Source organism: Rhipicephalus microplus, chromosome 9 (assembly GCF_043290135.1).
Source record: "Rhipicephalus microplus isolate Deutch F79 chromosome 9, USDA_Rmic, whole genome shotgun sequence".
In the NCBI taxonomy this organism is placed as follows: Eukaryota; Metazoa; Arthropoda; class Arachnida; order Ixodida; family Ixodidae; genus Rhipicephalus; species Rhipicephalus microplus.
In genome coordinates, this window is record NC_134708.1 from 134158298 (window position 1) to 134169742 (window position 11445).

An 11445-nucleotide genomic window follows, 5' to 3' on the forward strand; every position below is an offset into this window, starting at 1 on the left:
ATGTATCGACAATCGCTTGATGTCCACTGCGCATCCACAACGTCATCATCTGCGCTGATTGCTGACCATATTGCTGACCCATATAATGTCGGCGCGTCGAACGCAGTCTTCAGTGGGCATGAACGCACGACAGGAATCATAGCCTCACACATCTTTTTCTTCGTTCCACAGGTAAGTTGTTCTCCTATGACAAGACTAAGATCTGACGATTCATTTAAAATTGTGCTTCCATGCCCAGAAGCAGTGCTTGCTCCATTTTGTTTTTTGCTATTACTTTTGTGTGGTGATATTGAAAGCAATCCTGGGCCCCCGAAAAAACAACCATCGGATACGTTAACCGAAGTTCGGAAAACAATGCGCGACTTGAATCAAAGAACTGAAATAATGGAAGATAATCAAAAAGAAATGCTCGGTACTATCAGTGAGCGAAAAACACACCAGGAAACAGTGGCAAGTGCGATATCTGAAATCAAAGTAAGACTCGAAAACGTAGAAACTCAGACGGGCAATTTCGAAAAATGGCAGCATGAATTGGGTGAAGTTGTCGAGGCCATTTGAGACATCACTAAAGACACTGCAGTCCTACGTTACCGATTGGATCATCCAGAAGATTGCTCTCGTAATAATAATCCACTGTTTTATGGGATAACGAATATTTCCGCGAGTCTGCCTTTCAATCAAAGCAGAAAATAATCGACATCCTATAAAGCACTCTGAACATAAGCGTTCCTGGTGATAACATATCGCGGGCGCACCGCATCAGTCGGTTTTCTTAAGGAAAATCACGTCCACTAATTGTTAATTTCAATGCCTATAAAACAAAAGAAGAAATCTTATCCAAGCGTACACGGCTAAAAGAAAGTAATATCTCGATTAGTGAAGATTTCTGTGCCGCTACACGCAACGCCAGAAAAACCCTAACAGAATATGAAAACAGTCGGAATGGGCCATAAAAGTTAAGGTACAAGAAGCTATTAGTTGATGGAAAGTGCTATGGCTACGATGCTAATGAGCAAAAGGTTTATGAAATGATTCCATCGAGTACCATGAATAATACTGCAGCGTCTGCTCGTGTCTTAATGCCCCGGCGCAATATTTCAACAGCAACCACATAAGATAAGGCGAAGGGTAGGGACGCTGAACCGATAACATCTAGCCTACCGGTTCTTTTTACTAACATACGTAGTGTCTTACCTAAAAAGGATCTTCTACACGGCCTAATAAATGACTGTGATGCAGATATAATTGCACTAACAGAGACTTGGTTGACGAGTCAAGTTACAAGCTCTGAGCTATTCCACTGCAATAAAAAGTATAGTGTTTACCGTGTCGATAGTCCTAAGGGACTAGGTGGTGGTGTATTAATTGCTGTCAATGAATGCCTAGAGTGCTTTCCTGTGGCTATAACATGCGACATCGAATGTGTATGGTGCTGTGTTACTGTCAATTATAAAAAGGTTCTTATTGGTTGTTGTTACCGAGCACCATCATCTGCCTCCACTTTCTGTGACAGCATGCACGGTTGTTTATGTAAAATAGGTACTCGTTTCCCCAGTGCACCTGTTCTACTTATAGGCACTTTAAGTTTCCAAATATTTTGTGGTCAGGCACTTGTCCTTCATTAAATCCAACTTCCACAGAAGTGAAACGTTTCATCGACATATGCGCAGACTTTAGCCTACTTCAAGTTGTTACTTCACCTACACGTGTAACGAACACCAGATCATCCCTGTTAGATCTCGTTTTAACGTCATCAACAGATATTATATCCCAGGTTTCACACTCGCGCGGTCTGAGTGATCATGACGTATTGCATTTTACCATTATCCTTCCAATGTTTCGGTCCCATAACAGTCTGAAAGCCATCCGAGACTACAAAAAAGCCAATTTTACTGCCATCAACCATGAACTTGGTGCCTTCCTCGATAATTTCCTTCCTAATGCCCCTGAACGCTCATTGCATGCTAAGTCGAATATGTCTAAAGAAAAAAATCATGATCTTGTCAACCAGTTCATTCCAACGAGGCATGTTCCCTCGAATAACAATGCGCCATGGTATACTAAATCCTTAACACGACTGTCTAACCGGAAGAAACGTCTTTTTCGCACAGCTAAGCGGGTACAAAGCGAGGCTGCGTGGACGGCTTACAAAGAAGCAGCCTCGACCTATACATTTGCTGTAAAGAATACAAAATTTTCCTTCTTTAACACCACCCTTCCGACCAAGCTTATCGAGAATTCGAAAACCTTTTGGAATGTAATAAAACCTACCGAATCGAAAATCATATCACTCAGTTCATCTGCCGGTCATCCCATACCCCAAAACCACTCTGCTACTATTCTAAACAATGTGTTTGTAAAGGCTTTTTTACCTGCAAGACATGATGTACAGCTGCCATGGCTACCACGCTGTAACTTTTTACCCATGGCTCCGATAATTTTTCACTTCACATGCATAGCAAAAGTAATAGACAGCCTCAAGCTTACGTCTTCATGTCGATTTCATGAAATCACGGCGAAATTTCTGCAAAATACCTGAGAATACTCCTAAATTATTTTAGAGAGCATTTTTTCACAATCATACACGTCTTCATCTTTACCTTCTGACTGGAAAACAGCTAAAATCATTTCTATTCCGAAATCTGGTTATACTCATGACCCATCTAATTACAGGCCCATATCGTTAACTTCGATACCATGCAAAATAATGGAACACATAATATTCTCTAACCTTGTTACGTTTCTGGAAGAAAACAACTTTTTCTCAAGGTGTAAACACGGCTTTCGCAAACTTCTTTCCTGTGAGACTGAGCTAGTAACTTTTACTAATGACTTGCATGTGTATCTTGATAACGGCTTTTTTACAGACTGTATATTTTTGGACTTCTCCAAAGCATTTGACAGGGTTAAACATGTACTGCTTCTACACAAACTACGCGCACTAAACATTGACCCGGGGGTACTTAGATGGATAGAAAGTTTTCTTTCTTTCCGTTCTCAATATGTGGTTGCGAATGACTTCACACCTGATTTGGCTACTGTCGAATCGGGTTTTCTTCAAGGGTCCATTCTCGGTCCTCTTTTATTTTTACTCTGCAATAATGATATACCCAACAACATTTCCTCAAATATTTGTTTATTCGCGGATGACTGCGTTGTATATCGCAAAATTACAGGTGCCCCTGACGTAGCAACCCTTCAATCCGACTTCTATAACTTATATAAGTGGTGCCTCACATGGTGCATGGAACTCATCATTAGCAAATGTAAATCCATGCGCATTTCTCGTTCTACTACAATCTGCCCTGCCTATGCACTAAATACCTGCCCCCTTCAATCTGTTAGCACCTACCGTTATCTTAGCATTCATATTACCAACGACCTCTCTTGGAAGAACCACATACAATACATAACATCAAAAGCTAACTGCTCATTAGGATGTTTGAAAATAAACTTTTCGTTTGCACCGGTACAATGAAAAAGACTGCTATATATAAGGTACGTCCGCCCCAAACGGGAATACGTTTCATCCATCTGGGATCCACGTCAAGTCACATTAATTAACGAAATAGAATCGGTACAAAATTGCGCTGTTCGTTTCATCCTAAGTAATTATTATGACTCTGTTAGTGTTTCATTAATGAAGAGTACCCTCCATATTCCATTACTCTCTATTCGCAGAAAGAACTCGCGAATCTCATTATTTCATAAACTCTACCACCACAATCCTTTCCTTCGCTCACTTTGAATTCACCCGGGATCATACCATTCTGCTCGCCAAGATCACGTGTACAAGGTCAGCGTAAATCGTCACAAAACCTTAGCATGCTCGCAATCATTCCTCCCTAAGACGTCAATAGATCGGAATAGCCTACCTGCATCATTAGTAAGCATCACCGACCTCACTCAATTTAAGAATGCACTAATGAACTCAAAATCATAAACTGTACCGATCGGCGTAAATGTTATTGACTGTTTAGTGTATTTTTTGTGGTTCCAGTTCAGTTGTCTTTTAATAAAGTGTACTCCTTGCATGCAAAACTTCATCATTATATTTATCGTCATGTTAAATGTGTTTACGTAATCCTGTAGTTATATTGTTGTTCATCTGTATTTCCGCCCCTCTCCTCTATAATGTACAAATGTAGCCTGAGGGTTTTACAAATAAGTATATAAATAAAAAATTTAACACCTCCTAGGTCCTCGAATAGTACTGCTCGACTTGCCTCACTAGATGAGGTTCTAGCGTTAAACGTTGTGAAGTTCAGGTTCAATGGTGGCCTTCTGGACCCAGAGATTCTAAGCACCCTCTGCTGCGCCGCAGATCTCACCGGCGACGTATTCAGCTGCTTTGCAGCCGCTGCGGACTGAGGGCCATGTGTTAATTGACGTATGCATGAGGGAGGTAGTGGCCAGATACTGCACCAGGGTGGCCCATCCTTCTCTGGTAAGGGAGTGCGTTACCGGTAGTGGTCACTGGTGAGGCCGCACTCCAGGCCTCTTAAAGCAGTTCCATCATCACGTGGAGTTTTTAAAATTCCGGTTAAGAACTGCGCGGCACAGGGATTTGAGCCAAGGACTTCTTGCACGTAAGGCTGATACTCTAACCGCTATGCGATCGCAGCTATGCCAAAGACATAGTGGAATTTGAATCCGTGTCTACTGCGCGCCAACCCAGTATTCTACCACTGAGCGATGCTTGTATTTTTCTGTATTGCCTTCTTGACTATAGATGAAGATAGCCTCAGAATCGTACATCATATTCGTTTCATGCGCGTTACTACATCGAACAAGGCTATCACATCTTCAGCCCAGTCATTCGTCTTATACACGTCATGCACTTTAACTACAATTTCTACGAAACCCTCATGTACAAATGCTGCTCTATCATTACAGTGTCTATAAGCTCGCAAGCTGTGCCATACCGATTGCATACTAAATAAAGAGATGACAGCCAAATGCTGAGCCAAATTTCCAAAGGGCAAAAAGCGTATTACATTCATATTCAGAAGTAAATCTATCTTTAAAGTCATCTGAAATATGTCCCAAAAGAATATGGCACTCTTACAGTCGATAAATACATGTTCATCAGTTTTTGGCTTATTACACAGAAAACACACATTTCCCCGTGGCACATAAATCCATCTGCAAACAAGTCCGAAGCACCAGCATGGCTCTGTCTTCTAGAACGATGGCTGGATAACTGAGCCCCGCCGGTGCTTGGGACCCGTCCACAAACTTGCCTTAGACCAGCTTGATATCGGGAAATGAATTACGTTAATATGAGTAACAAGGTATGAGTAGTAATATGAGCAATAGCGTTTTATAAAAGCTTAGGAACAACCTATGTCCCATAATGCACATTGCGTACCGAGTGGTTCGTTCAATACTCCAACCCATTACAAAAGCTTGTTCTTCATCACCTGTGGCGCATACCCACTTCACGCGTAAGTCTTCATCGTCACCCGCCGCTGCATGAAAACGAAATTCGCATGAAACTTGTTGTCAGTGTTCAGTGGATATCGCGCTGTCTCGAAGAATGATAAAGGATGGTACAGTGAATGCCTGCTTATTACACAGCAATTAATGGCGTTGTGGATACCCTGAAAGTGTGCTTGTAGCAGCTACCCAAAGAGTGCTAAAAAAATCGATCTTCCAGCTTGCACTGTGACGGTGCTGCGCGTTGCGCGCAAGCCTCACTTTTTTTTTGTAGCACAAAGAGGAAGTAAGAGCTGACTGTGAAGAGAATACAGTGCACAGAGCAAGCGCTAAGTACCGATTGTTTTTGTATTAGGAAACCACGGAAAAGACTAACCACCCAAAGGCCATGCTGGTAGCCATATCATAGCTAATCAACCATTGATCTGGATATTCTGAACTTCTTGTCAAACAAATGAATTGACGTGTCGCTAATTCACTCTGTGCCCTGTCTTTTTATTATAGTGAAAATCTTCTAGTAACTCTCTTCCTAAGGTATCACCCCCTCGATCCAGAATCTTGATGTCACTTCGCCGCGGTGCCCACGTGCTGAGCAATTGACCTGTATATGCGCAATACTTCTTAGGTCTTCCTACATGATAGCGGTATAGCATACACAACGCCGCCTTTTGCGCACTTCACGTACGGTGTGGCCTGATTCGGTAATGATTTATATTTCTTTATTTTGCACATGACCTCGCGTGACTTAAAATTGGGAATACGGAAATTTTAGTCTTTCTTCAACCCAGAATACTCACGGGCAACACTTGTTGCACTTTTAAGCACCAAAGTTTGGAATAAATTACCAACAGAAAGCAAACAAACAAACTAGTTTTCATCTGTACTTCAAAATTACTTTGTGTGAACAAAGTTGTTTCAGTGTTAAGAATTATGATGCCATTTTGCTGAAACCTGCTAACAAGACCTTTCTTGCCTCAAGGTTCGACATGTATATTGTCACCTTTGATAACAATGCATGAAATCACCTTGTTTACTAGTATTTACAAGTGTACCTAGAACTGTATACCTGTGCACTCACCGATACTTTTGATTTCCTTTTGCACGTTCGTGAAATTTAAATATGTGTAATGGCTATTTCCGTAGACGTCTCTGTGCCTTCCTTTTTTTACAAAAGTCTTAATTTTTTATCTTTCATTAGACGCTCAAACCGATACATTGTTTGAGCCGAAAGCCATTAGCTATAGGTTTCAACAGTCTTTGTATTTCTGTATTTTACGCCTGGAAATAAAAAATCGAACTGAATAAGGAACTTGTCCTTTCAGTGATTTCCCGAAATAAAGCCAGTTGATGTTTAGCGCTTGCTTGTGCATTGTATTATCAGCCAGTTCCTTCTTTTCTTTTTGTTGGCGCTAAAAATATAACGTCTGAGTGTCACAGCCTTTTCGCCAGTCCGGTTTACCACAGAAACTTCAGCGGCGCCTTCTGCGGCGCTTTCTGGCTGTAATCCCGAACACTTCGACCCTCCAAAATTGAGTGCTTTGAAAGAGACCGGTCATCGAGCCGTGTTAACGTGGTCAAACGTTGTTTCCTTTGAAAGCTATACCAGGCCCCGCTAACTCGTTGCTAGTTTCGGTTTAATGGAATATGCACGTTCGTAGCGATTTGCTGGGCATCCTAAGATTTGGTTGAACGGAGTGAAGTTAATGTGAATGTTCGAATTTATTGGCTTTCACAAGTTTTTACAAATAGGAAAAATCGATACCCCAGGAACAAACTTCTCTTTTGTTTATATGTCTTTTCTTCTTCCTTATTTTGTAAATTTTAATTCAGGCGAAGCGCGTTATGTGACTGACTTGCATTTGTAGCGCTTGCCTCCGCTCCTTCTCGCCCCTCAGTCAGCATTATTAGAACTTGGATCGCGCTCTGTTTCCTCGCATGGTTGGCGGGCCAACTTCGAGAAAGATAAACGTAGCAAGTTGTGGCGAGCTGACAACACAAGCCGCAGTGAGCTACTCCGAAAACAATTAGAAATGCATTCGTCAAAGATGGTTTAATCGGGCAACACATGCTTTCCGCGGCTCTGAGGTGTGCTAAACCGAAGATTGCTAGTTTCGAGAAGGCTTTTCAGCGTTTCCTAAGCACAATGGCTGAGGACAAGGTTTCAAACCCATTATTTAAGCAGGTATTATTTTGCCTCAGTACATGTGAGTGAACACAGTTCTCTGCAAGCATGACTGGACTAACACAAGTGCAGTGTCACTTGACTAATGGATGAAAACGGCAGCCAAGCTCCTGTTGGGAAAGTGCGTTTATTGGAAGGCTTGAATTTGAGTTGGCTCGGCTAAGTATTTTTATTTTCCTTTACTATTGGCGTTTAGTTCAAATCATGTCAAGTGATTATAGGCTGCTTTCTGCTCATGAATATTTTGTAACCACGTTTTCAAAATTTGTGAGCCTTTACTTCTGTTAGCGTCACTCAAATATACGTGATAGACTAAATGCTTCTCAAAATTGTGAAAGAGGATCTGGTGGAGCCAACGTTTGACAAAGGAATTTTCTTCGCCAAGACAACGCTGTTTTTCTGACGAAGACAAGGCAACCTCCTAAAACACTGTTTCCAGTGACTTTCTTTCTCGAAGAACTTCTGATCGCTTCAAGCCTCTCCGTGCCTCCAAACTTCAGTCTCGTTTGGTACTCAAGTTCTGTAAGAGTATTATGCCCGTCACTATAACAAACTTAATTGAGTCAAATACAACGTGTCCTAGTCACTATTGATGATACTTTTCGCAATGGTTAGGGTATTTTGGGTTCAATGTTAGCTTTTTATCTCCGTCTGTCAGTTGTATACATAAAGCTGCTTATATGGACTCAGACTTTCACATTACGTATATGTGTGTTTTTTATACAAAACGTCCAATAAAAAAGATCAACTTCATTTCGGTCGATGGCCCTTCGTTCTACTGCGAAATCGGTAAGCTTAACTTTCGCCTCTTCAGAAAACACGAACAAGAAAAAGGATTGACGAAATCACGAATGGACGCATAGGCCAAGCGGTCAGTGAACCTGGTGGTGGTGGTAGTGGTTGGAAGAGGAAGAAGGCACCTAATTTCTGCAGCCCGTTAGGAGGGGCGGACCTTGAAGGAGACACGAGCGCATTCCGCTTGATGCGAAATGGGAAAGAAGGGCTTCCGCGGCAACCCTCCTCCTCTCGATTTTTCGTCCTTTTCCTCTATTTCGGGACTTCACCAATGGTGTCATGAAATAAATTTTCCGTTCGTGATTTATTTCAAGTTGTATGCCCGGCAACCGCCAGTGGTAAAACCGGCTATGCAGCTGCCGAGAGCGAACACATGGGAGGTATAGGGAGTTTCCGCCCCCTGGCTATACTGAGGGCAACCACAAATGACGAGCGCAATGATTTTGTAGGGGATCGCACGCAGCACTGTCTACTATTTCGATTCGGTGAGCAAAAGAGTTCGAGAACGACCCTCCAAGCCATAAGTGTTAGAGTATGGGCGTTTTAAAGCCTTTCCCCTCCCCCAAACGCCCCCAGGCAAATTTGATCAGTGTTGTTAGCAACAGTGTCATCAAAGCGGGCACCTGGGCAGCTTCTTCAGTCATATTACGGATGCACAGTGAGTACTTTAACAATTGCGAAAGTGCAACTGCACTTTCCAGATACACTATAGTGTAGATTTTCTAGCGCATACAGTTTCAAATGCTAATGTTATGTCCAGAAAAGCTCTTTTTTTGTATGATTCAGGCATACACCGTGAAATGAATCTCGGCTAGTAATCGAAAAGACGATGCACATGGTACCCGATTATGCAATTGCGTTCCACCTTGAAAGGTGAGACTCAGGCACCCTCGAAGTTTATTTCTCATTTGTGATTGTCTTTGTCATGAAATATGTTCATTCATTTATTTACTTCTCTGCATGACTAAAACTACAACATGTTATTTTCGAAAATATTCAGCGGATTCGACGCATTGTGGGTGTCGGTTGCATGGGAATGAGTCCTTGAAAGCGGCCCTACGTTGCATTTCTCACATCTAGCGTTTTACAAAGTGGGTCGACGTGTCATGCTAGTGTGAATCCAGTAGTTGTAAGCCTATCGTGAGCTTACAAGGAATGTCGAAAGCAGTGGCGTTTAAGAGGGTAATTCATAGCCGGTGGTAATGCGACCGCTAACATTAGAGCGCCGAAGTCAGTTATAACTAAACCGAGTTCATAGTACGGTGCGATGATGTGCACGCTCTACGTTCATCAGAGTACTCTTTTTCGAGCAACGCTTGAACATAACTTGCTGATTCATGGTAATGGATATCAAATGAATATAACAAGTTAATCAATCTATATAGACAAAACTGCAAGCAAAGTGCACGTTTCCAGCATATATGTGCATACTGAATGAAGCTTTAGCGCACACACATGAGGACGAATACGATAGAGATACGGGGACCAGCGCAGTCCCTGTGTCTAATTTGACGTTAAGGTACTACGCGGGTCCCTGTGTCTCTATTGTACTTGTCCTCGTGTGTGTGCGCTATAGAGCTTCAGTATGCAACAAAACCAACTAGCCCGTCTTTCCGTATTACTGTAATAGGGGAAACACCTATTTCCTGTATTACAGGAAATAGGTGTTTTGCAAGTCAGGATCCAGAACAGTGCAGGCTATGCGGTAGAATACCAGATTGCCGCATAGAATATCGGTTCGATTAGGGCTCGAAACCTTGATTTCATTTTTTGCATCTGCCGTATTTTTCGCTCGCTGTTGACAACATCGTTTCTACTACACTGAAACAACAATATTGAAGAAGTGCAGCGGCCACTCTACGTGGCAGCAGCCACGGAGTCGGTGATACCGCTTATGTTGCGCGTTGTTCCCGATACTACATTGATCTCGACAGACGCGAAAATTGGTGTGCAGCCACACTAGAGCGGCGAAGAGACACGAAGTGAGCGAATGAAGGGCGCTAACAGAGCTACGTACCACGTGTCGCTGTCGTCGAGATCTGGTTAACGCTTGTTCCCAGGAGACATCGGCGAAGTCACCAGCTCGACGCCAGTAAGCCCACAATCGTTGTCCTAGTTTGCTGTAACACGGGCTTCTTAGTTCTCTCACGTTCATATTTCTGATATCTATTAGCGTCATATCTGAGTTGACGTGTAGAGTATTTTACGGATTGGTCTCAGTGCCGCCATATTGGGCTGTTAGCCTTTGGGTTATCTTTGACCACGATACGACATGTGTTACGGTAGATGCACACGCATTTAAAAAAACGGTGTATTGTTGCAAGCCAGATGTCTTATACGCAATATAATCTATGTTATGAACCACCCGTGGCACACACCCGCATAAAGTGGCCATTGTTGGCAATATTCCCCAGACGTGGCTGGTGCCAGGGTTTCATGACGTACGCGAAATAATTTTCTTGTTATCCACGTTATGACCTGGCATCATCTTCACCATACATGCATACGCTCTTATCCCGACTTCAGTATATCTCATGTTAAAGCAGTGGCACGAGAGCTCCTAGACGTAGTTTGCAAGAAAGACAGACAAATAGAAAGATCCAGACTGCTTTAGGTTGAAGTTGGCGCCAAAATGTGAACTTCCATTGCCCTGGCTTCATTGACGTTTATATTAACCATCTACTCATCTAATCTCGCATAGTTGATAAGTGTCAGTACTAATGAACAAGCAAGAAGGTAAGCTAATGAAAACACGGGGCGCTCGCACATATTTTGGCCTTTTACATCCACTATGCCTTATAGCAACTTTGACTATAAGAACGTCTCAGAGGCCTCGGTCAAGGAGCCTGCAATCCTTAACCCTCGCATGATGAAATTGTCAACATATAATTGCCAGAAATGGTGGTAGTTCTAAATATGTATATTTAAAAAACATAAGAGAAAAATAATGCAATTGCACTCCAATTTAACGTGGCTAGTGTCAGTGCGGGGACAATAAATTTCAACGCTGATGCTGCACCTCAAGGACA